This window comes from Schistocerca cancellata, chromosome 5, assembly GCF_023864275.1.
Source record: "Schistocerca cancellata isolate TAMUIC-IGC-003103 chromosome 5, iqSchCanc2.1, whole genome shotgun sequence".
NCBI lineage: Eukaryota > Metazoa > Arthropoda > Insecta > Orthoptera > Acrididae > Schistocerca > Schistocerca cancellata.
This window is the reverse complement of record NC_064630.1, coordinates 612,776,266-612,803,430: the sequence shown is the minus strand read 5'-3', so window position 1 is coordinate 612,803,430 and position 27,165 is coordinate 612,776,266.

Genomic DNA, 27,165 nt, shown 5'->3' with positions numbered 1-27,165 from the left:
CAGTATTAGAATCGGAATTTAAAAGAGCTTTGGAGGACTTACGGTCAAATAAGGCAGAAAGGATAGATAACATTCCATCAGAAGTTCTAAAATCATTGGGGGGAGTGGCAACAAAACGACTATTCACGTTGGTGTGTAGAATATAAGAGTCTGGCGATATACCATCTGACTTTCGGAAAAGCATCATCCACACAATTCCGAAGACGGCAAGAGCTGACAAGTGCGAGAATTATCGCACAATCTGCTTAACAGCTCATGCATCGATGCTGCTTACAAGAATAATATACAGACGAATGGAAAAGAAAATTGAGAATGCGCTAGGTGACGATCAGTTTGGCTTTAGGAAAAGTAAAGAGACGAGAGAGGCTATTCTGACGTTACGGCTAATAATGGAAGCAAGGCTAGAGAAAAATCAAGACACTTTCATAGGATTTGTCGACCTGGAAAAAGCGTTCGACAATATAAAATGGAGCAAGCTGTTCGAGATTCTGAAAAAAGTTGGGGTAAGCTATAGGGAGAGACGGGTCATATACAATATGTACAACAACCAAGAGGGAATAATAAGAGTGGACGATCAAGAACGAAGTGCTCGTATTAAGAAGGGTGTAAGACAAGGCTGTAGCCTTTCGCCTCTACTCTTCAATCTGTACACCGAGGAAGCAATGATGGAAATAAAAGAAAGGTTTAGGAGTGGAATTAAAATACAAGGTGAAAGGATATCAATGATACGATTCGCTGATGACATTGCTATCCTGAGTGAAAGTGAAGAAGAATTAAATGATCTGCTGAACGGAATGAACAGTCTAATGAGTACACAGTATGGTTTGAGAGTAAATTGGAGAAAGACGAAGGTAATGTGAAGTAATAGAAAGGAGAACAGCGAGAAACTTAACATCAGGATTGATGGTCACGAAGTCAATGAAGTTAAGGAATTCTGCTACCTAGGCAGATGACGGACGGAGCAAGGAGGACATCAAAAGAAGACTCGCTATGGCCAAAAAGGCATTTCTGGCCTAGAGAAGTCTACTAATATCAAATACCGGCCTTAATTTGAGGAAGAAATTTCTGAGAATGTACGTCTGGAGTACAGAATTGTACGGTAGTGAAACATGGACTGTGGGAAAACCGGAACAGAAGAGAATCTAAGCATTTGAGATGTGGTGCTATAGGCGAATGTTGAAAATTAGGTGGACTGATAAGGAATGAGGAGGTTCTACGCAGAATCGGAGAGGAAAGCAATACGTGGAAAAAACTGATAAGGAGAAGGGACAGGATGATAGGATATCTGCTAAGACATGAGGAAATGACTTCCATGGTACTAGAGGGAGCTGTAGAGGGCAAAAACTGTAGAGGAAGACAGAGTTTGGAATACGTCAAGCAAATAATTGAGGACGTAGGTTGCAAGTGCTACTCTGAGATGAAGAGGTTAGCACAGGAAAGGAATTCGTGGCGGGCGGCATCAAACCAGTCAGTAGACTGATGACAAAAAAAAGAAAAAAAATGCCAAGTAGCCCACTGTATGAAAATCACTGGCTGTGCTGTGTGTAGTCTGTGTCTGGTTTGCATTGTTGAAAAATTCTCTATTGTAGTGGGCAGTTAGATGTGAACAGCGCGTAGCGTTGCGCAGTTGGAAGTGAGCCGCCAGCAGTGGTGGATGTGGGGAGAGAGATGGCGGAGTTTTGAGAGCGGATGATCTGGACGTGTGTCCATCAGAGACAGTAAATTTGTAAGACTGGATGTCATGAACTGCTATATATATTATGACTTTTGAACACTATTAAGGTAAATACGTTGTTTGTTCTTTATCAAAATCTTTCATTTGCTAACTATGCCTATCAGCAGTTAAATGATGTGGGGAGAGAGATGGCGGAGTTTTGAGAGCGGATGATCTGGACGTGTGTCCATCAGAGACAGTAAATTTGTAAGACTGGATGTCATGAACTGCTATATATATTATGACTTTTGAACACTATTAAGGTAAATACGTTGTTTGTTCTTTATCAAAATCTTTCATTTGCTAACTATGCCTATCAGCAGTTAGTCCCTCCAGTAGTTAGAACCTTTTATTTAGCTGGCAGTAGTGGCGCTCGCTATATTACAGTAGTTCGAGTGACGAAGATTTTTGTGAGGTAAGTGATTTGTGAAAGGTATAGTTTAATGTTAGTCAGGGCCATTCTTTTGTAGGGATTTTTAAAGTCAGATAGCGTTGCGCTAAAAAATATTGTGTGTCAGTTTAAGCAGTCATTTACAATTTTTCTAAGGGGACGTTTCAATGTGTGGCCACGACACTCCCAAGTCACCGAAGTGTGGAGCCTTTCTGAAGTATGGAATACTTGGGAGGAAGAGTCAGTGAAATGCACGTTCTATATAGTACAGAATTTGGATTAACGATAATTTGTATTAAGGATAGTTCTAAACTGAACTCATCAGTAATGCTAAAAACTGGTAAGATTACCCATGATGTGTATATCAGTGGATATATAAGAAGATGATCGGTGCAGGAAAAGAAAGCTTTCTGCAGCGTGTGCAGTGTCGAGTGGCACAGTCGATTTTCACACCACTAGAGAATCTATTCTAGTCGATTGTCGGGTTCGGCTGTGAGATTGTGGATACAGAGAGAAAGTGATGGAGGCGAATGCCGTCGTCTCCGAGCTGGGAACAGGCTCTGACGGAGGGACTAGCATCATCTTCTGACCGATCGCCGGTACTGCATAGGGAGCGGCAGACGAGCCTATGGCGCGTCTCTTGGAGCCTGCTTGGTGCAGTGGCCGAGCTGGCAGTAAAGGCAGGGTGATTGTGAAGTATTTGGAGTTAATCCGTTGCACAGATCCTAGAGGTTCTCGTCTCTGCAGTAAGTAGTTGGAGTGACACTAATATGACAGTTCCCAGTAGAGCCAAGTTCAAGGCCTACAAGAAGCTGGTGTCTGGGACGGTTACGAGATGAGAGACGAGGGTCAGCGTGGGTGGGGCTTCCGTGTTTATTTACATCGACCTGGTGGAGAGGTGGCGGAGTGTCCTGGACGGCCGCAAGACCGTTCCAGCGGACGCGAAGGGACGTCTTTTCGATACCCTAAGCAGCACTGACTGAGTGCTGTCGGGTATAACGGTCCACCAAGATATTTCCTAAGACGTTTTGTGTCGAGAGATACGTGCCATACTCTTTGTGAGTGGTATGTATTAGGGTGCCGCTTATGTTCTCGTTAATGACATGGTGCATCGATGGTCGCTCGTTCGTAACTGGATCTAGTGTCCTGGCGCGGACCGCTGTTCCCTGCAAATGCAAACACATAGTACCAATGATTTTTACCTTCTCTCGTTCTACCACCACCTATCGTTCAGGAGGGGGGGGGGGCTGGTTCATACACTCTCGTAATATCGTGAAACAGTACAAAGTCTGCCGTCTCTACTCTGTCGTCGCCTCCCAATGTAATCTGTGTGCACGGTATTACCGATTTGGTACATCACAAACACCAACGCAATATCGTGGGGTTTATCCCTCGACGACGTCCACAATAATGCTAAACTTCTTCAATAACTTGATGACACTCTGGAGCTTTGAGTTGGACCACATTCATTTTCCATAGATCGCAGTATCACCACACCCTCTGTTATCGGATAGTGCGTTAGTGCAGATATATACCTTGTAGTCGGCGAAGACGCTGGCCGTAGTTCTGCTCATGGATGTAAGATTGGAAGCGGCACGTGACGTAGTTGGTGAAGTGGCTAGATACATATGTATGTCGGTTTCGGTTTCCACGGGCATGTTTCCACAAACCTACCAACTGCCGATCTTGTACCAGTGTTCTCTGTTCTGCGTACAGGTTACAACGTGGGAATTGATCCTTCGGCGCCAGCACACAATTTAAGTCACTCCTGAGGATGTAATTAGCCTGCTGTCCTAGAAAGAGCGTGATCGTCTCTTCGTTTGTCCGTCCCTGATGGTGTGTAGGTGTTGATAAGGGGCACTCCAAGTATTGTGGCAGCGAACCGCGTGCCAATGGTAGGCAGCTGACATCCTCTGCAATGATTCCTTCCTCAAGGAGTATAGCTGTGCCACAACCAGTTTCTGAAGTTGGTGGCATCACGTTGTAGTAACCATAGAGGAACAGGTATACCTTGACGTATAGTTCCGGTAAAAGAGCGATACCCATGTCTGCTGCATGCAGCATGTCAGGTCGTCTTTATCCGTCATTGTATGGTATTAGTATTAATGGATGCGATGCTGAACGCCTGTTGACGTGCTACTTGTTGGGGGGCGTGTATGTTGGGTGCACATTGTCCTTTAAGATGTGCCCTGCGTCGGTGGCGTCAGTCATTCGGCATCGTCAGTAATAACTGGACACTCTGTGGGGTGTCGCCTCAACCCTGATACCTGCAACTGTAGGCGGTTGGATCTCCTCACTGTCATCGGCCCAGTTTTGTCAAGACGAATCCTTCTCAGCCTCAGCTGTTACGGCCATGTCTTCCTACAGTGTGCCGAGTTAGAACCTCATGAGGATTTGCCTTAAAAGCCTCGACAGTGCAGAAAGGCCTTAGAAGTCGATGGAATAACGTTGGTCGTCATCGGAGACACCAGCGCTATCGCCTGTAACGTCGTCATCGTCTGCTTGTTGGCCTTTATCTTTTCCCGTACGAAGAGAGCAATCGTTCGATGGTGTAGAGCATCTTTTCTTTCGCCATTTTGGTGACCTCGGTTTGCCCTATCGTATGTCCATATCCGAATGCTGTTTGGGCATGCCCTCGTCTTGAAAGTCGGGGAAAAGGCGGCGTCGGTGCCAGCAGTCGGCCGATTTCTGTATTCGTCTCCCTTCCTGCATGTGGCGAAATAAATAAAAAAAATTAAATTTATTGGTTTTTTGAAAAGAGGAAAAATTATGGACATGGAAGTGTAACTTTAGAATTTTAGAAGGGCTTTTTTACGGACTGTATTGACCGGCTTGAATGCGGACAAATTCAGTGCTGCGTGAAATATGCATGTAATATGATGATGATGATGTTTGGTTTGTGGGGCGCTCAACTGCGTGGTTATCAGCGCCCGTACAATTACCCAATCTTTGCTCAGTCCAATTTCGCCACTTTCCTGGATGATGATGAAATGATGAGGACAACACAAACACCCAGTCATCTCGAGGCAGGTGAAAATCCCTGACACCGCCGGGAATCGAACCCGGGACCCCGTGCTCGGGAAGCGAGAACGCTACCGCGAGACCACGAGCGGCGGACTTGCTTGTAATATAATTTACCATTCCGATTAATTACATTTTGAATTCTACGTCATTAGTGATTTAATCAGAGTTCTCACCTTAGACGTAGAATTAGTCCTTCTGCCACAATATTAATTCATTAGTCGCCATCAATGTTCTTCTCTTTGTTGACCGTGTGTATCTTCCTAAGTCGGCATCGGTTCACTTCACGAAGACGGTGGAAACCAAGGAATACAATGCTACGTCGCTTTAAATAATTTTCGTAACACTTCGATACTTCTCACTATTTTTTATTCACAACACAATAAGACATGCTGTGCTCGTCGCACAAACCATAATTACTAACTACACTCCTGGAAATTGAAATAAGAACACCGTGAATTCATTGTCCCAGGAAGGGGAAACTTTATTGACACATTCCTGGGGTCAGATACATCACATGATCACACTGACAGAACCACAGGCACATAGACACAGGCAACAGAGCATGCACAATGTCGGCACTAGTACAGTGTATATCCACCTTTCGCAGCAATGCAGGCTGCTATTCTCCCATGGAGACGATCGTAGAGATGCTGGATGTAGTCCTGTGGAACGGCTTGCCATGCCATTTCCACCTGGCGCCTCAGTTGGACCAGCGTTCGTGCTGGACGTGCAGACCGCGTGAGACGACGCTTCATCCAGTCCCAAACATGCTCAATGGGGGACAGATCCGGAGATCTTGCTGGCCAGGGTAGTTGACTTACACCTTCTAGAGCACGTTGGGTGGCACGGGATACATGCGGACGTGCATTGTCCTGTTGGAACAGCAAGTTCCCTTGCCGGTCTAGGAATGGTAGAACAATGGGTTCGATGACGGTTTGGATGTACCGTGCACTATTCAGTGTCCCCTCGACGATCACCAGTGGTGTACGGCCAGTATAGGAGATCGCTCCCCACACCATGATGCCAGGTGTTGGCCCTGTGTGCCTCGGTCGTATGCAGTCCCGACTGTGGCGCTCACCTGCATGGCGCCAAACACGCATACGACCATCATTGGCACCAAGGCAGAAGCGACTCTCATCGCTGAAGACGACACGTCTCCATTCGTCCCTCCATTCACGCCTGTCGCGACACCACTGGAGGCGGGCTGCACGATGTTGGGGCGTGAGCGGAAGACGGCCTAACGGTGTGCGGGACCGTAGCCCGGCTTCATGGAGACGGTTGCGAATGGTCCTCGCCGATACCCCAGGAGCAACAGTGTCCCTAATTTGCTGGGAAGTGGCGGTGTGGTCCCCTACGGCACTGCGTAGGATCCTACGGTCGTGGCGTGCATCCGTGCGTCGCTGCGGTCCGGTCCCAGGTCGACGGGCACGTGCACCTTCCGCCGACCACTGGCGACAACATCGATGTACTGTGGAGACCTCACGCCCCACGTGTTGAGCAATTCGGCGGTACGTCCACCCGGCCTCCCGCATGCCCACTATACGCCCTCGCTCAAAGTCCGTCAACTGCACATACGGTTCACGTCCACGCTGTCGCGGCATGCTACCAGTGTTAAAGACTGCGATGGAGCTCCGTATGCCACGGCAAACTGGCTGACACTGACGGCGGCGGTGCACAAATGCTGCGCAGCTAGCGCCATTCGACGGCCAACACCGCGGTTCCTGGTGTGTGCGCTGTGCCGTGCGTGTGATCATTGCTTGTACAGCCCTCTCGCAGTGTCCGGAGCAAGTATGGTGGGTCTGACACACCGGTGTCAATGTGTTCTTTTTTCCATTTCCAGGAGTGTATATGGCTGCCTTTCTGCATACTCCAAAAATCACGTCCATCCTCCACAAGGCAACAATCAAAAGTGTCCCTTAGCTCCTTGGAGTATGAAACAAAAGAGAGTCCAATGTGAACATTACAAAGATTATAATGTACATGCCTCTCAATTTAATCTTTGGCGCTGCCTTTAAGGTATTGTATCTCTCTGCGTCGGAATGTGTCTTTACATGCAACATCGGAGTTCTTTTACAGCTGCGATCCTCGCCTAACATCTTGGACGCGTTGTCATCCATCTTTGTCGATGGGATCGTCCATTATTTGGTACTGGGGACGTGCAAGGTGGCATCCTTCCGGAAGGCGGCAGAATGCGTAAGAGGCTCGGATACTGTTGCGGGGAGGTAAAGCTTCGCCCTTCGGTACTTGAATTACTCTTCTTTCGACACACTCTGAGCGTACGTGGCCCTCCTTGTCACAATCCGAGCAGGTCATCGGCAGCCCGTCGTAAATGAGTGTCGCTCTACATGCACCAACAAGATGATAAGACGGGTCATGCCTTGTAAGCTCTGTGCGAACACGTCCATGTGGTTGTAAAGCATTGACCACGACGTGCTCCGAAATCTCGAAGGGCATTTCAAAGACCCTAATAGTGCGGAGTCCGAGTCCCGCGTGATCGATTGACACCGTCCCAACACTGCCATCAAATTATTTGAGTTTTAGCCCATTCTTATGTCACGTACAATTTTATCATATAGTGTGCCGCTGATCAATTTAAGGGCAAATCACATCACTCGTAATAAACAGATGGATGCGTGTCAGATCCTGTGGATCTATTCTAATCTTCTCCAAGTAAAGCGTATGATTTCTAAATCTTTGGGTGGCGTAAATCCAGTAGCGAAGCTGGTATCGATGTTTGCTTTCTCTATATGTGAGCCCTCTTATCTTTACAGCGAGAAACACAAGAGGTAAACAACTTCGTGAGCACGAGCTCCGCAGCATGGACGTAAACAGACGTACGTGTCGCTCCACCACTGGAGGAGAACTGCCTAACGATGCAACGCAAAAGGCGCTGCGATGACTGCAGAAGCCGGCCCCTGTGGCCCAGCGGTTCTAGCCGCTTCAGTCCGGAACCGCGCGACTGCTACAGTCGCAGGTTCGATTCCTGCCTCGGGGATAGATGTGTGTGATGTCCATAGGTTAGTTAGGTTTAGGTAGTTCTAATTTCTAAGTGACTGATGACCTCAGATGTTAAGTTCCATAGTGCTCAGAGCCATTTGAACCATTTTGATGACTACAGCAGTTAAGAAATACATGGAACGTCTTAGGTGTTGTGAGGATAGATAACCGTCAGCTGCATAATGCTATGTGGCGACAGTGGAAATAGTATTGGAACAACACGGATTGTACCCCAAAGTACCGTTATCCAATATGGCGGTCGTGACGTCACAGACAACCCCCAGTGACGTCAATCAAGATGGCGGATTTTGGCGGGAAGTTTGAATGTTGGTGGGAAGAAGGTCAATTGGGCTACCTCCACTAACCCAACCCCCCTCCCCCCCCCCAGGAAATGGCCGGAAGTTCAAATTCCAACGTGGTAATGCGTCACACCTAGTAAAATGGCGGGAAAAATGGACTTATCTTTATTATTTAACTGGCTTAACTTTATTATCTGTTACTATACATCGATAAGGAGTGCTAAGCTCCTCGACATGGCCACATCTCGAGAAATCTCGTGCACTTGAATTGGTTCGAACTTGGATAGCTATATTTATTCACGAGACGTGGAGTGTAGCGCTCTCTTCTTCTCATCGCTTGGAGATTAATTCTCTAACGGTGCTGCAGGGTGTGTTGATCAATGACTGTGTGAGGTTGGTCTTATACCCTGAGATGGGGAGCACGCTCTGTGACTCCCATACGCTGAGAGATAGATCGTAAATTAAACACTATGCTCGAGGTGACAGAAATATGTAGAGCGCTGTCTCTTATACTTCGATGATTTATGTGTTCGACAAGTAAGAGTTAATGGACGTACTGCCCAGTCATCTATCGATGTTCGAAATGATACTCGCAACGTGGAGAGGGCATGGTTTAGCTATAATACGGAAATTGGGGAAACATGCTGTCACATCTTTGGCCGGTGCTGAACTTAGTGTAAAATTCTTCGCACTATCAAGTCTGTTGCTTCAACATTACAGTACATCGACGGTGTCTTTTCCATCACATCCGCGCATTGGTTACCACATAATGACTGAGTGACATAACTTGTTTGAGTTGAGAAAGAAATTTTGTGGATAGGTGACAACTTCTCGGGGTTACCAGCAGCTAAACAGCGATCGCGTACATGAGTGCAAAATTGCCGGCCGGGGTGGCCGAGCGGTTCTAGGCGCTGCAGTCCGGAACCGCGCGACCGTTACGGTCGCAGGTTCGAATCCTGCCTCGGGCATGGCTGTGTGTGATGTCCTTAGGTTAGTTGGGTTTAAGTAGTTCTAAGTTCTAGGGGACTGATGACCTCAGAAGTTAAGTCCCTTAGTGCTCAGAGCCATTTGATCCATTTTTTTTTTTTTTTGCAAAATTACGAATAATTCGAAATGGAACGCGGCGCCATCATCTATTCCGTCACAGTGACATACGAATTTAAATGTAGAGGTCATGAATCACTTTCGGACGGTAGTTTGGAAACTCTCCACAACGTTGCCAAACTCTTCTGGTTTCCTTATGTTGTAAGTGTGTTTTATTTAAAAAATCATTCAGTGTTATGCTATCCGCCGCACGAATATGATTTACATCGTGTAATATCTAGTTTCCTGTGAGAGGTCGTGGATCAGAGCGTCTTAATGTCAGTTTAGAATCTGACACAGACCTCGAAGTCGTGGCAGAAAACGAAATGTTTGGCAATGTACAAAAGCGTGTTAGAAAACAGTGTTTGAAACAGGAGCAGAAGGAGCGTCTCATACGATAATTCGCTTAGAGTATAGGTGACGAAAGTTTAAAGTGGTCTATGCGGTGTTTTTATATTTAATCTGATCGTCCCCACACAGGCAGCTGCGGTTTGATATTCTGGGGAAGTATTGTGAAATGTCTTTCTTCGCGCTGGATGCCCACCGTAGCTGTATGTAACTGCACTCGCATCGACGCCTAGGTGACTTGTAAAAAGGATGAGCTTTTAAAGTTCGCAATTTTTCTATGTTGGGGTGGGTATAGAATAACGAAGATAGCATTTTGGCGATCTGTAGTACTTGTATCTAGTTTGGGTACGCACCACATTGCGCACATACTCTTGCAAGTATCGTATGTATTTGGTGACCTGTAGACAACTTTGCGATGTGTAGTTTTCGTTGTGAAATGGTGATCAGTGTAAAATAGTTTATTACCACTGAGTGTAGCGTGTGTAGAAAGAAAGAACAGGTTGGGAGTGTATAGATTGAGGGAACTGTCGGTGCAATTTAGCAGGCTTTGCAGAATAACGACAGAAAGCCCCAGAAAGAAAATGCTCGTTTGATTGTGGTGGAATATAGGAGCGGTGAGAACATTTGCGTATGTTGAGAGCAGGAAGGCTATCACGTTATGTCCGAGAGGAAGACTGGATTCGGCGATATTTTGGTAAACAAGTTCTGTTAGGGCAGGAATTTTGGAGCATACAAGCTGAGACAAAAAGAAAGCGAGCGTTAACTATTTCTGGGGCACTAAAAGTTACTGAGAGCTGGACTTGGCTGGTATTTTTTTCTCACAAAGCCATGTGACGTAAGAAAAACACTGGGAATGTTTTAGATGGCGATACGTCAGTCAAGCTGGGGCAGGTACGTGCGGTTGAACGCGTGTGTCAACATGCTCTGTGTTATTCTGCCTTCAATGTTAAAGAGAAGTGGTGCCTGGAGATGCCTCGAATATGTGACTGGCGTGAACACGCTTTGGAATGCTATGACAGTACAAGGTGCATTCAAGTTCTAAGGCCTCCGATTTTTTTTCTCCGGACTGGAAAGAGATAGAAGCATGCGCATTGTTTTAAAATGAGGCCGCGTTCATTGTCAATACGTCCCAGAGATGGCAGCACCGTACGGCAGATGGAATTTTACCGCCAGCGGCGAGAATGAGAACTGTTTTAAATACTTAAAATGGCGACGTTTTCCTTACTTGAACAGCGTGCAATCATTCGTTTTCTGAATTGAAATTCATCGACAGTTGAAGGAGACATGTGGTGATGGAGTTATGGATGCGTCGAAAGTGCGTTCGTGGGTGCGACAGTTTAATGAAGGCAGAACATCGTGTGGCAACAAGCCGAAACAACCTCGGGCTCGCACAAGCCGGTCTGACGACATGATCGAGAAAGTGGAGAGAATTGTTTTGGGGGATCGCCGAACGACTGTTGAACAGATTGCCTCCAGAGTTGGCATTTCTGTGGGTTCTGTGCACACAATCCTGCATGACGACCTGAAAATGCGAAAAGTGTCATCCAGGTGGGTGCCACGAATGCTGACGGACGACCACACGGCTGCCCGTGTGGCATGTTGCCAAGCAATGTTGACGCGCTACGACAGCATGAATGGGACTTTCTTTTCGTCCGTTGTGACAATGGATGAGACGTGGATGGCATTTTTCAATCCAGAAACAAAGCGCCAGTCAGCTCAATGGAAGCACACAGATTCACCGCCACCAAAAAAATTTCGGGTAACCGCCAGTGCTGAAAAAATGATGCTGTCAATGTTCTGGGACAGCGAGGGCGTAATCCTTACCCATTGCGTACCAAAGGGCACTACAGTAACAGGTGCATCCTACGAAAATGTTTTGAAGAACAAATTCCTTCCTGCACTGCAACAAAAACGTCCGGGAAGGGTTGCGCGTGTGCTGTTTCACCAAGACAACGCACCCGCACATCGAGCTAACGTTACGCAACAGTTTCTTCGTGATAACAACTTTGAAGTGATTCCTCATGCTCCCTACTCACCTGACCTGGCTCCTAGTGACTTTTGGCTTTTTCCAACAATGAAAGACACTCTTCGTGGCCGCACATTCACCAGCCGTGCTGCTATTGCCTCAGCGATTTTCCAGTGGTCAAAACAGACTCCTAAAGAAGCCTTCGCCGCTGCCATGGAATCATGACGTCAGCGTTGTGAAAAATGTGTACGTCTGCAGGGCGATTACGTCGAGAAGTAACGCCAGTTTCATCCATGAGTAGTTAATTAGAAAAAAAATCGGAGGCCTTAGAACTTGAATGCACCTCGTATAACGATGACTGTATAGAGGTTTGCAACTAACACCGGTGTTAGACGACGCCGACTCGGGGACTTTGACGGAACGCGCGGAACCTGAGTTGCAGCTGCCTCACTTCGCGGGTGTTGTAGAGCACGGCCGTAAATGGAGGTCTGTGAGTGCTCTGACAGCTGACGGCCGCGTCGACCATACATGCGATCACGTCATCATTGGTGTCTAGCGGGTAGAAATTTCTCAGGTGTTACGTATGAATGTGGCTGCCGCCACTTCATACTTGAGGAAGCCGAGCAAGTGCTGTGCGCGGTTTGACATCTGACTGATGCATCACTTATCGCTACGTCCTATGTACTCTACTGGACAGGGGTGGTAGACTGTGCTTGCGCTCGTTGATTGCATTATTTCGCGAGCGGCTCTGTAGACCCTGCTATGCGCCATTTGGACAGTTTACGAGTACTGAGCGTGTCTACACATCTGTGTGAAGAATTACTTAGGAGCAGTTTGCTATTGTGTACTGAAATTAAGAGTTGGTTGCGTGTCTGTGGGCTGTGTAACATGGCCCCAGGCACATCAGGTTGGGATTGTACCAGTGTGATAGATATACTCTATTATTAAATAAGATGTTTGAAAATAAATAGAGTGCACTCCACCGTTACTCTCCCAGCAGCCCAGAGCAGGCTGAGTCGTTTTCCCACCATTTTCTCTCACCATCATGGCTTACATCACGAAAGGGGGGATAGCGTCCTCTACTGGTAGTACTGAGCATTAGACATCGTGGAGAACACACGGTTTGCCGCCATGACTTGTGTCATCAGCTAGTGTCACGGAGGCGTCCTCTGGTGACGACGAACTGTACTAAGACATTTGGGGTCTGGAGCTCGTGGTGAACCCATTAGGTGGCGCCATCTTAGATTACGGTATTTGCGTCATCACCTGACGTCACTACAGCGTCCTCTAGCGGCATGGATATTAGCTGAGTCAGTTGGGCTGTGGACTCAGTGGCGAATACACTTGGTGGTGGTGCTGCCTCTAACACTTTAAATAAAGGCTGGTGTATGATTTCGACAGTTGACGAGTAGCAAGCAGAGTCTTTTAGATGGATTATTACTTTGACAATTTACGAGTTGTTTGTCTACCTGGATGTAGATTCTTTGCATTGTTTACAAGTGGTTCACATGTCTGTGGGTTGTGCAATGTGTTTTTTTGACAGTTTACAATTAGCAAGCGTGTGTGTAGGGCGTTATAGATGAGTTATGTAGGAGTAGTTTGCAGGTCTGTATGATCTGGGGCATGTCTGAGCGTGTGTTAAGTGATACATATACTCCACGCCTAAATAAATTGCTCCCAAATAAATAAAGTACATTCCTTCCTCTCTCCATGAGCCTAATGCGGGCTGAGTCATTTTACCAACAACCCCTACGAAGAGGTTGCGCCCTGGAGGCTTAGGTTAGTGGCGGTGATCTTCGTTTCCAACAATTTTCTTGGTTGGTGGCGAAAGCGCAAGTGACCTCTCTTTACTGCCAGAATTCAAACTCAGCGGCGGTTCCTAGGAAGAGGTGGCGGTCTGGACCTTGGAAAGTGCCGGCCGCGGTGGTCTAGCGGTTCAGGCGCTCAGTCCGGAACCGCGCGACTGCTACGGTCGCAGGTTCGAATCCTGCCTCGGACATGGATGTTTGTGATGTCCTTAGGTTAGTTAGGTTTAAGTAGTTCTAAGTTCTAGGGGACTGATGACCACAGATGTTAAGTCCCATAGTGCTCAGAGCCATTTTGGAACCTTGAAAAGTAATTGAAACTAGGCAGTTGCAAGTCTAGTGAACACCTTTTCCTACCTATATGAAGTCGAATCACGTGGCCAATAGGAGTGCAGCATTCTAGGGGTGGTGGGTGGTGGTGCTAGGTCATGAGTGAACACCGCATTGGCCGAGCGGTTCTAGGCGCTACAGTGTGGAACCGCGCGACCACTGCGGTCGCAGTTTCGAATCCTACCTCGGGCATGGATGTGTGTGATGTCCTTAGGTTAGTTAGGTTTGAGTAGTTCTAAGTTGTAGGGGACTGATTACCTCAGAAGTTAGGTCCCATAGTGCTCAGAGCCATTTGAACCATTTTTTTGAACACCGCGTTGATAGTGGGAAAATCTGGAACTTCTCATTTGATCATTGAATAGTGAAATTGTAAATTTAATTATTGAATATGATTAAAATTTAACTGGTATTATGTACTTAGGTAACTGATAGGTTAGATGCGTATGTGGGTGTTACTTCAGTTAGCATATTTACAGAAGACTATGTCTGGCATGTGTGTGGAGTTGGCGGCTGAGGGTGTGTGACGTAAGCGGTCGGACGCCCACGGGCTGGTGACGCAGTGCGTGTCCGGTTATAACGCACTCGCGAGAGAGAGGGCAGACGATCTTGTGCCATCACGTGGCTTCACGGTAGCGCCCTCTCGTGGGCAAGATATGAACTAAGCCATTTGGGCACTGGAGCTCGCAGTGAACACACTGGATGCAGCCATCTTGAATGACTGTACTTGTGTCATGATCTGACATCACGGTTGGCTCTCTTATGGCACCAATATGAACTAAGCCAGTTGGAGTCCCAAAAAAAAATGGTTCAAATGGCTCTGAGCACTACGGGACTTAACATCTGAGGTCATCAGTCCCCTAGAACTTGGAACGACTTAACCTAACTAACCTAAGGACATCACACACATCCACTCCCGAGGCAGGATTCGAACATGCGAACGTAGCGGTCGCTTGGTTGCAGACTGAAGAGCCTAGAACCGCTCGGCCACATCGGCCGGCAAAAATCGTATGTGCTGGAGTCCCAACCCAGTGGCGAACACACCTGCTTGAAATTGGATAAATAATAAAGACAAGTCCATTTTCCCGCCATTTTGCTAGGTATGATGCATTATCATGTTGGAATTAGAACTTCCGGCCATTTTATGTGGGGGGAGGGGGGTTAGGTTAGTGGAGGTAGCCCAATTGACCTTCTTCCCGCCAAAATTCAAACTTCCCGCCAAAATCCGCCATCCTGGTTGACGTCACTGGGGCTGTGTCTGTGATGTCACAGCCGCCATATTTGATGTCGTCACTGGGGGTGTCTCTGTGACGTCATGGCCGCCATCTTGGATAACGGTACTTTGGGGTACAATCGGTGTTGTTCCAATACTGAAAATTTGTGCTTGACCGGAACTCGAACCTTGATTTCCCGGTGACAGCGGCCGCCTCAACATTAGGTTATGGGAACGTGCTCCACGAGCAGATTTAAACTTCCATATGTCGTCACCCACGTGTCTAGAACCTGCACTCGTTCAATCATCATGTATATTCCATAACAGGGGAGCCATTGTAATTGAAAGTTGATTGTGAGTCGCAGGTCTGAACAACACGGGCACTGCAATACTTGCTCTCCGTCTACACGGCCAGCAATATCGAAAGACGAAGTTCGTAACGGCGTGCCCCGGCAAAGTGCACAGTTTATCTCCGGCTTGCCGCTGGCCGGAGTAGACTCAGACGTCCGCCTGCGCCTGCAGGAACGCCGAGCATCTGGACGAGCCGAGGGGGCGACGTGGCCGGCCGCTGTGATGAGGTGCTTCGGTGCCGTACGTGGCCTGCGTCCCAAGCTGCGACCACAGAGGCGGGGCGGGGCGGGACGCGGTGGTCCAAGGAACTCGGAGACGATTTTTTTTTAGACAGCAAGGAGTAGCAGAACACACGCGGGAGTAACTGAACGGACGCGTAGTGGGGTATTGCCAGAGATCAAAAAGCGTCTTTTACGACTGCACACTACTGAAGAGCTGATGCGTCCAATCGACATTCGACAGCTTTTAGATTTCTGTGATTCATTGTGTAACCGAACTTTGATGGATTCCTTTTAGTACTCAAACGGAAAATCTCGCGTTTGTCTAAAGCATTTTGCAGGTGGTGTTTATCTTCTTATGACTCAACTAGACCTCTTTATTATACACTCCTGGAAATGGAAAAAAGAACACATTGACACCGGTGTGTCAGACCCACCATACTTGCTCCGGACACTGCGAGAGGGCTGTACAAGGAATGATCACACGCACGGCACAGCGGACACACCAGGAACCGCGGTGTTGGCCGTCGAATGGCGCCAGCTGCGCAGCATTTGTGCACCGCCGCCGTCAGTGTCAGCCAGTTTGCCGTGGCATACGGAGCTCCATCGCAGTCTTTAACACTGGTAGCATGCCGCGACAGCGTGGACGTGAACCGTATGTGCAGTTGACGGACTTTGAGCGAGGGCGTATAGTGGGCATGCGGGAGGCCGGGTGGACGTACCGCCGAATTGCTCAACACGTGGGGCGTGAGGTCTCCACAGTACATCGATGTTGTCGCCAGTGGTCGGCGGAAGGTGCACGTGCCCGTCGACCTGGGACCGGACCGCAGCGACGCACGGATGCACGCCAAGACCGTAGGATCCTACGCAGTGCCGTAGGGGACCGCACCGCCACTTCCCAGCAAATTAGGGACACTGTTGCTCCTGGGGTATCGGCGAGGACCATTCGCAACCGTCTCCATGAAGCTGGGCTACGGTCCCGCACACCGTTAGGCCGTCTTCCGCTCACGCCCCAACATCGTGCAGCCCGCCTCCAGTGGTGTCGCGACAGGCGTGAATGGAGGGACGAATGGAGACGTGTCGTCTTCAGCGATGAGAGTCGCTTCTGCCTTGGTGCCAATGATGGTCGTATGCGTGTTTGGCGCCGTGCAGGTGAGCGCCACAATCAGGACTGCATACGACCGAGGCACACAGGGCCAACACCCGGCATCATGGTGTGGGGAGCGATCTCCTACACTGGCCGTACACCACTGGTGATCGTCGAGGGGACACTGAATAGTGCACGGTACATCCAAACCGTCATCGAACCCATCGTTCTACCATTCCTAGACCGGCAAGGGAACTTGCTGTTCCAACAGGACAATGCACGTCCGCATGTATCCCGTACCACCCAACGTGCTCTAGAAGGTGTAAGTCAACTACCCTGGCCAGCAAGATCTCCGGATCTGTCCCCCATTGAGCATGTTTGGGACTGGATGAAGCGTCGTCTCACGTGGTCTGCACGTCCAGCACGAACGCTGGTCCAACTGAGGCGCCAGGTGGAAATGGCATGGCAAGCCGTTCCACAGGACTACATCCAGCATCTCTACGATCGTCTCCACGGGAGAATAGCAGCCTGCATTGCTGCGAAAGGTGGATATACACTGTACTAGTGCCGACATTGTGCATGCTCTGTTGCCTGTGTCTATGTGCCTGTGGTTCTGTCAGTGTGATCATGTGATGTATCTGACCCCAGGAATGTGTCAATAAAGTTTCCCCTTCCTGGGACAATGAATTCACGGTGTTCTTATTTCAATTTCCAGGAGTGTATTTTCAGCCACTTTAATTCTATTTAATCAAATAAACTTTTTTCTTTTAAACCCAATTTTATTAAAAGAGCAGAAAAAAGAACAACTGAGAAAAATCTAACCTTAAAATGATAAAGGACTACATACAGGATTTGTATCTATTGGATTACGATGACGAATAATTTTATTTCTTGCATCAGAAGTTTTATTTTTGTATCATTGTTCTGAGCTTTCTTCAGCAGTAGAAGCAGTAGTCTATCCCAACAATTGAATTAGGAATACTATCACCACCAACAGTAATTCAACCTTTTAATCCCATACAAATTCCATTGAGGATCCAGGAGTGAAAATAGAGGGGAAAAATCATATGAACATGTGTCCGAGAATGGATGATCTGTGCGCAACGACAAGAAATCGTTCCGGAACACAGTACAGAGTTCAAAATGGCTCTGAGCACTATGGGACTTAACTTCTGAGGTCATCAGTCCCCTAGAACTTAGAACTACTTAAACCAAACTAACCTAAGGACATCACACACATCCATTCCCGAAGCAGGATTCGAACCTGCGACCGTAGCGGTTGCGCAGCTCCAGACTGAAGCGCCTAGAACCGCTCGGCCATTCCGGCCGGCACAGTACAGAGTTCCATCGTCGCAACAGAAGTTCAAAGTGGCCTCCATGGGTTGTAATTCACGCGTTCACACGTGGCATCATGGATTGCTGCACTTTTTCGCATGTTCCGCCCTATGTCCCATTAGTGCCATAGGCACTGTGAATACACCGTTAAAGAGGCTGCACATCAGAAACCGGTTCAGCATCCACATTGCTTTCAAGATGCCCCCAGAGATAAAAATGCAGCGTGCCTAAGTCCGACGATCTAGAAGGTCGTGCTAAAGGGCCTCCGCTTCCTATCCAGCGTTCGGGGAAGGTGCTGTTGAGTGTTGAGGTGTCGGCGAACCCTAATGTAGAAGTTGCTTGGTGCTCCGTCATGCAGAAACCACATAACCTGTCGTATTGCCAAAGGCATGTTCTGTAGCAGCCCAGGAAGAGTATTCCGGATGATGTTCAGGTACGTTTCTTCGTCGAGATGTTGATGAATAATAAACGGTCCAAGTATCCGATCGCCAAGAATCCCCTCCCAGACATTGACGCTGAACCGATGAAGCCTCAGCCTTAAGGCGATGATTGGAATGTATCCCACAGACGATGATTATAGACTTCTGTCTCTATGCTGCTAATTTTTGAAACTCAACCTAAGACCATCTTAGAGACAGAAGTGATGACATTTTCTGCTGGACCTGACCATCATTTTGCAGGACAATGCTCAAGCTGTTACTGATTTGTTTGACTGATGCGGATGCTCTGTGCTATACCACCTACTGAACTCCCCTGACTAAGCCCTCGTGAGTTCCACTCGATTTCTAAACTGAAGGAAACACTTCGCGGCATTCGCTTCAGGACTGTTACAAATCCGTCGGGCAAAAGACCGCGATGCTCGAACTGTCAACACAACTGGAACTGCTAAGACTATCCTACGACTTCCACATCGCTGGCAACGGGTTATACACAATGCTGGTGACTACTTTGAAGATCACTAAAACTTTGAATGACGTATCTATTTTTTACGAACTGTAAATAAATAGTTGCCACTATTAAAGTTCCAACCCTCGTACTTCGAAATTACATCTTAATTTTCAGTGTTCTGTGATTCTCCATGGGCCTACATATTTACTCATAATTATTCTCACTACTAAAAGTAGATTGCCTGATTTATAATTCAGTTCTAGAGACTCACTTCCATAGACTTATTGTGGTTTCACAGCCGTGTCGTAAATGTGTTATTTTTTTAGTTTTGTCTATATACACTTTTATAAAAAATGATGCTCCGTTATTACACATTCTTTTTTACTTTTTTGTGTATCCTCTTATCTACGACGTATTTTCCTGACTTTAATTCTTGAATTTTGTCCTGTAGATATTGATTCTTTCTAGAATTCTAGATTCTTTATGCATCCTTTATGTTAGATAAAAATTTAATTACCTCAGCAAAGATTCTCAGCCGGCCGCGGTGCCCGTGCGGTTCTAGGCGCTACAGTCTGGAACCCACGTGACCGCTACGGTCGCAGGTTCGAATCCTGCCTCGGGCATGGATGTGTGTGATATCCTTAGGTTAGTTAGGTTTAAGTAGTTCTTAGTTCTAGGGGACTGATGACCTTAGAAGTTAAGTCCCATAGTACTCAGAGCCATTTGAGCCAAAGATTCTCAAACCTGCGCTATTGGCTTTCTGGTAAGAAAGACAGAGTCCTAATTTTGTCTCCGCTATACTTTTTCAGATGTGCAGCATGACTTTCGCAAATTTTTTTGCAGGCTTACTTCAATATGCCGTTATCTTCTTTCTAATATTATTTGCAATACCTGATGCTCCTTTGAATTCACAACCCTATTTCTTAGTTTTCTCTTCTGACACACAGTCACATAGGACCGAAAATATTGAAGACTGATGTAGGAATCAAGTTAGTGTAGTTACTTTGTGTAACAAATGTTGCGAACAGGTTTTTAGCTTCACCTTTTAGCTGATACCTGTTGCAGATAGTTCTCAAAATAACTTGTGATGTAGAATATCGTTTTACAAAGATTATTTTACATAGGATAACTTCTGAGGGATATGGTTGACTTTGTTTATCACTGAGCTAGTACGTCCACAGTTCGTGGTCTTGTGGCTAGCGTTGCTGTCTCTGGATCACCTGCTCCCGGGTTAGATTCCCGACCGGGTTGGGGATTTTCTCTGCCCAGGGACTTGGTATTTGTGTTGTCCTCATCATTTCATCATCATCGTTCGTGACAGTGGCTAGACTGTGTTGGTAAAAATTCGACTGTGCAAAAATTGAGACTTTGTACTGGCGCTGATGACAGCGCAGCTGAGCGCCCCACAAACCAAACATCATCTAACAAACTGAGCTATTACGTGTTCACAGCGCTGCAGTTTCGTCGTCAGCAGGCGCACATCAACAGTAGCGCTATCAAAAGTCTTGCTTCTCAGAGAGATATCTAGATGGGAGAAAGGCTACGGTCTAAATCAATACAAAATTTGAATCACTGTGAAATGAAGAAGATTTGGATCAACTTCCGATGGCGGTACTAGGGTCTTCGTATTATGTACTTTAATTTTTAAGTTTTAAATGTTAACTTTCCCACTTTTCTACTGGTGTGTTTCCAGCTGGATGGAAATAAGGCGATTCGTTACTCAAAATCCAACCGCTTCACTCTGCGCGTAAATGTATCTTTCTGTTAGATGTACTTGAGTTTGGGAGCACTCTGCTTTATTGGAACTGAGTAAATGTAACTACTGTTTCTGCACGAGGTAACTTGTCCATTAGTGGCAGCAAAGTGATGATGGTGGCGTTTATGGAGTTTAGAGGAACTGCTTCAGAGTTAGAACAGGCTATTGTTGACCTATAACGATAACTGGCAGTTTGCAGAATTCGCATTACGAGGACGTTTGGCGATACAAACTCATTACGTTTTTAGGTCGACGTGGAACAAAGTGTTATTAACAAAGGGAAATACTAGCGTAACCTTATTACTCATGAGCTTTTGTTGATTTTGAAAGATGATGATATGATGATACCAATAAAATGGAAGAGGTTTTTCTAACTTTCAGTCGAAATATACTCGAAAACTTTTTTGCCATCGACTGTTTCTTAGAGAATGCGATCATGTTGGTTTCGAAGGCGCTAAGTGGAGATTTAAATATCGTTCATAAATTCTGTAATTGATTGTGTCTTCATTTTCGCAGGCCGGCCGGTGTGGCCGAGCGGTTCTAGGTGTTTCAGTCTGGAACCGCGCGACCGCTATTACAGGTTCGAATCCTGCCTCGGGCATGGATGTGTGTCATGTCCCTAGGTTAGTTAGGTTTAAATAGTTCTATGTTCTAGGGGACTGACGACGTCAGATGTTAAGTCCCATAGTGATCAGACCCGTTTGAACCATTTTCTTTTCTTTTTTTTTATTTTCGCAAGATCCTTCGCAGTAACACATATATTATAGACTTTATAGAAGTGATTGAATTTGTTTATGAGTGAAGTAGTACATGTTCACAGCGACGCAGTTTTGTATACTTTTGTACCTTGTTCCAGTTCCGATCATTACACCAGTAATACGCAGCTTATTAAAACTTAAAGAAGAGATAGATAAAGTAATATAACGTATTATCTACTCGGTGGAAATGAATTAAAATGCGTGAGCGTGTTGGCAGATGTCTCCCATTCGATCTTAGAAAACTGGACGTCACGTGGCATAAGCTCATCAACACTGTAGTGTGAAATGGGGCTGGCCACGCAACACGAGGCGGTTGAAGGAACACGATACGACAGTGAGTCAACCAGGGAGCAGTTACAGCACTCTGTGGCAGCGTTCTTCTACACGTTCCGAAGACAATATACGGACGACTTCACTGTGCGATGTGGCGCAGTGGTTAGCATATTGGACTCGCATTCGGGAGGACGACGGTTCAAGCCCACGTCCGGTCATCCATATTTACATTTTCCGTGATTTCCCTAAATCGCTTCAGGCAAATGTCGGGATGGTTTCTTTGAAAGGGCACTGTCGACTTCCTTCCCCAACCTTCCCTAATCCAACTGAACTGATGACCTCGCTGTTTGGTCCCTTCCTCCAAAATCAACCAACCAATTAGATGACTTAACAAGGAGAAGAATCATCTGCAAACTGGAAAAAGGACGAAGTGTGGCGAATGTAGGCCATGAGTTTGGTATTGCTCACAGTTTTGTTATATGTCCAGGTGGGACGTTACAAACCGCAGGCACTGCTGCCCGAAGGAGAGGGGTTGATCGACCACACCATCGACTACAGCAACAGATTATCGCCACATTGTGCAACAGGCACAGCGAGTTCAACTGCAACTGCAACCAGATTTAACAGGACTACAAGACTCGCAATCTGACGCTCCAAAGTGGCATCGCGACTGCTTCTGGGCACTGTGGTAGCCCGACAGCCGGTACGTGTTCTTCCGTTGGCACCCGCATATGGCGACACCATTTGGGATGGTGCCAAGAACATTGGGACTTGACCTACTAGGAGTAGGTAGGATTTCAATGTATCCCACAGACGATGATTACGCACTTCTGTCTCTATGCTGTTCATTTTTGGAACACAATCTACGACCAGCTTAGAGACAGAAGTGATGACTCTTTCTGCAGTACCCGACAATCATTTTGCAGGACAATGCTCCAGCTGTTACTGATTTTTTTGACTCATGCGGCTGCTCAGTGCTATGCCACCTACATAGGAAAAGAAAGGAAAGAAGAGAAAAAAAAGAAGTTATGAGCCCGAAGCTGCTAATATTGTGTCAAGCCCGGCGCATCTGAGTTTCGAGATTTGTTACTCAGAAGGTTAGCTTCTCTTCAGATGATATTACTGGGGTAACCCTCTTCCAGTTGACTTAATATTGGTGAACTTCTTAGAACCGTCTGTCCTTTCAATTGGACAATTGCAACTCTGAGATGAAAAGGTTGCTCCAAGAGAGGAATTCGTGACACAATCATGTTCAAAACGAATACCCCAAAGTACCTCGTCCTGAAACCAACGACATCTTCAAATAACAGACACTAATAAATGTATTAACTATCACTACGTCGAACTAACACTCACGATATTAAACCAGCTGACCAGCAATTCTATAACGAAATACTTAACATAGAGCATTAAAGTAGGTTAGCCTTGCTTTTAGCAGCGCGCAGTTCAGTATAAAAACGTTCATTCACGACGAAGCCTCAAGACTAGATTAAAACTAAGTGCTGGATTGAGACTGGAACCTGCCAGTGCTCTACCATCTGAGCTATCCAAACACGAGTGAGACACATCCGCACAGCTTTACTTCCACAGTACCTCTTCTCCTATCTCCCAAACTTCTCTTTCATACCTTGCAGGACCAGCACGGTCGTAAGAAAGAATACTGCAGACACATGGCTTAGCCACAGCCTGGGGTATAACAAGCTGACTATAAGGCTAAGTCGATAAAAGAAAAAGATAGGTAAGTCAGGGGAGTGCAGTAGGTGAGAATAGATTCACTGATTGATATTAGCAGACTTCTCTTGGTCAGGAATGCCGTTTCTACCAGTGCTAGTCTGCTTTTTTTGGCATCCTTGCTTCGTCCGTCAATGGGTCATTTTGCTGCCTAGGTAGCAGAATTTCTTAACCTCATCTACTCGTACTTTGTGATCATCGACCCTAATGTTACGATTCTCGAGGCTCTCATTTCTGATACACCTCATTACTTTCGTCTCTCTTCGAATTACTCTCAGTCCATTTTCTGTGTTCATTAGACTGTTCATTTTATTCAGCAGATCCTGTATTTGAACTTCCCATTCACTAATGATAGCAATGTCATCCGCGAATTTTACCATAAACACCTTTTCACCTTTAATATTAGTTCCACTCTTAAACCTTTCTTTTATGTTCGACATTACTTCTTTGATGTACAGATTTAACAGCAGGGACGAAAAACTATGTACCCGTCTTACATCCTTTTTAATCCGAGCACTTCCTCCTTGGTTCCCACTCTTATTGTTCCCTCTTGGTTCTTGTACATATTGTATATTACCCGTCTATCCCTATATTTCTGTTTCTCTCAGAATTTCAACCGTCTTGCACTACTTGACATTGTCTAACGCTTTTTCCAGGTGGACAAATCCTCTGAACGTGTCGTGATTTTTCATCAGTCTTGCTTCCAGTATCAAACGCAACGTCGGTCCTGCCTCTCTGGTGTGTTTACCTTTCCTAAAGCTAAACTTGTCGTCATCCAACACATCCTCAATTTTCTTTTTCATTCTAATGTATATTATCTTTGTCAGCTATTTGGATACAAGAGCTATTAAGCTGACTGTGCAACAGTTCTCGCACTTGTCAGCTAACGCAATCTTGGGAATAGTGTGGTTGATGTTTTTCCGAAAATTATGTCCTGTATCGATACTCAAATATTCGACACACCAACGTGAATATTCGTTTCATTGCCACTTTCCCCAATGATTTTAGAAGTTCCAACGGAATGTTATCAATCCCTTCTGCCTTACCTGAAATTCTAATTCTAATACTGGATGTCCTGTATCTTCTATATTGAGCGTTGTCTTTTTCTTCTGTCACATCATCATCAGACAAGTATTAACCCTCATAGAGGCATTCAGTGTACTCTTTTCACCTATCCGCTCTCTCCTCTGTACTTAACAGTGATATTCACATTGCGCTCTCAATATTGGCACCCTTCCTTTAGTTCCTACAAAGACTGTTCTTACTTTTCTATATGCTGGGTCAGTCCTTCCGATAATCATTTATTTTTCGATTTCTTCACGTTTCTCCCCCAGCCATTACGCCTTAGGTTCCCCCCACTTTTTATACATTTCGTTTCTAAGTGGTACTTGCCTGAACACGTTTATACTTCTTTCTTTCATCGATCAACTGAAGTATTTCTTATGTTACCCATGGATTCTTCGCAGTTATCTTCTGTATGCCTATATGATTCTCTCCAACCTCTGTGTTTGCCCTTTTTAAAGATCTACAGTCCTCTTCAGCTGAACCGCTACCTGAGCCATTCTTTATAGTAGTATCTACAGCCTCAGAAAATTCCAAGCATATATCTTCATTCCTTAATATTCTGCACCAACTTCTTTGAATATTAATTCTTCCAGATGAATCTCTTAAACTTCATCCTACTCTTCATCACTACTTAACTGTTACCTGAGTCTAATTCTGGACTCGCATACTGACAGCAAAGCCGTTGAACATGGTACGTTAACAGGTCAATGTTATCGTACTGTTTGCCTCCTGACTCATGTGAGTCTTTTCTGGGATGCAGTCGGCCACATTTTCATTTTTATTCAAGACACTGCAAGAACGCATCGAACAGTGTAGGTGCAGGAACTATTACAGCAATAGGATATTCAGCGAATGGGCTGGCCCTCCTGTTCCCCTCAATAAAATTCCATCGAGCACATGTGTATAGTAGTGGGGCTATGCCACTGTCACCCCGAATACCGTTATCCAAGATGGCGGCGATGACGTAGACCAAGATGGCGGCCATGACGTCATCCAAGATGGCGGCAGTGACTTCATCCAAAAGGCCGAATTTTGGTGGGAAGACTGGTCAATTCAGCTACGTCCACTGATCTAACCTCCCACACCTCCCCTCTCCCAGAAAAATGGTGTGAAGTTCAAATTCCAACAGGATAATGCATCACACCACAGTTATCTCTACTAACCTAAGAAAATGGCGGGAAGATAGGTCACTTGGGCTACCTCCACTAACCTAAGTGATCCGACTGCCACCTCTTCCTAGGAACTGGGGCCAAGTTGAATTTTGGAGATAAAGAAAGGTCAATTGGGGTATCTCTACTAACGTAAGAAAATGGCGAGAAAGAAAGGACATCCCCACTAGCCTAAGACACCCGACCGCCACCTCCTCCTAGGGATTCATGGGAAAAGGACTCAACCAGTGCTCAGCTGCTGGAGAGTAAGGAATGTACTTTATTTATTTTGGAACAATTTATTTAGGGATGGAATATATCTATTACACTGATACAAAACACACCCTCTGACATGCTAGGGGTCCTGCCACACAGCCTACAGACATGCAACCACTAAAAGACACTGCAAACATGCTTGCTAATTGTTTTGTGTTAGTGCGATAAATATACTCCGTCCCAAAATAAATAAAGTACACTCCTTCCTTACTCTCTCCAGCACCCCAGAGCAGTATTTTTGGTGCCATTTCCCCCTCCAGACCATCATCTTTGATTACATCACAGGAATGATAACAGCACCCTCTGGTGGCAGTACTGTGTACTAGGTCAGTTGGACTCTAGATCTCATGGTGGAGACACTGCCTGCAAAATAAAGGCTTATGTCCATCACAGGCAGAGTCCTTTTCCCGCCATTTTCCCCCACCCCAGACCGCCATCTTGGATTATGTTACAGAACTAACAACAGCGCTCTCAGGTGACAGTATTGTGTACTAGGTCCATACCTGGTGGCAACCACACTGTTTCCCTTTATCTTGGATAATGGTACTTATGTCATCAGCTGATGTCATGACAGCCATCTTGGATGCCAGCGCCCTGTGACAGTGGTACTGCATGCTAGGTCAGTTGGACTCTGGACATCATGGCAAACACACTGGATGGCGGTAGTGCAAACAAAGACTGGTGCATGATTTCGACAGTTGACAATTAGCAAGCAAGCATGTTTGCAGTCTTTTAGTGGTTTGCATGTCTGTAGGCTGTGTGGTGGAACCGCTAGCATGTCAGAGGATGTGTTTTGCATCAGTGTAATAAATATACTCCTCCCTTAATAAATTGTTCCAAAATAAATAAAGTACATTCCTTACTCTCCAGCAGCCCAGCACTGGTTGAGTCCTTTTCCTGCAAATTCGTAGGAGGAGGTGACGGTCGGGTGACTTAGGTTATTGGGGGTGTCCTTTCTTTCCCGCCATTTAATTAGGTTACTAGAGATAGCCCAATTGACCTTTCTTCATCGCCAAAATTCAAACTTGGCGCCAGTTACTCGGAAGAGAAGTGGTCGGGTGACTTCGGTTAGTGGAGGTAGTCCAGGTGACCTATCTTTCCGACATTTTCTT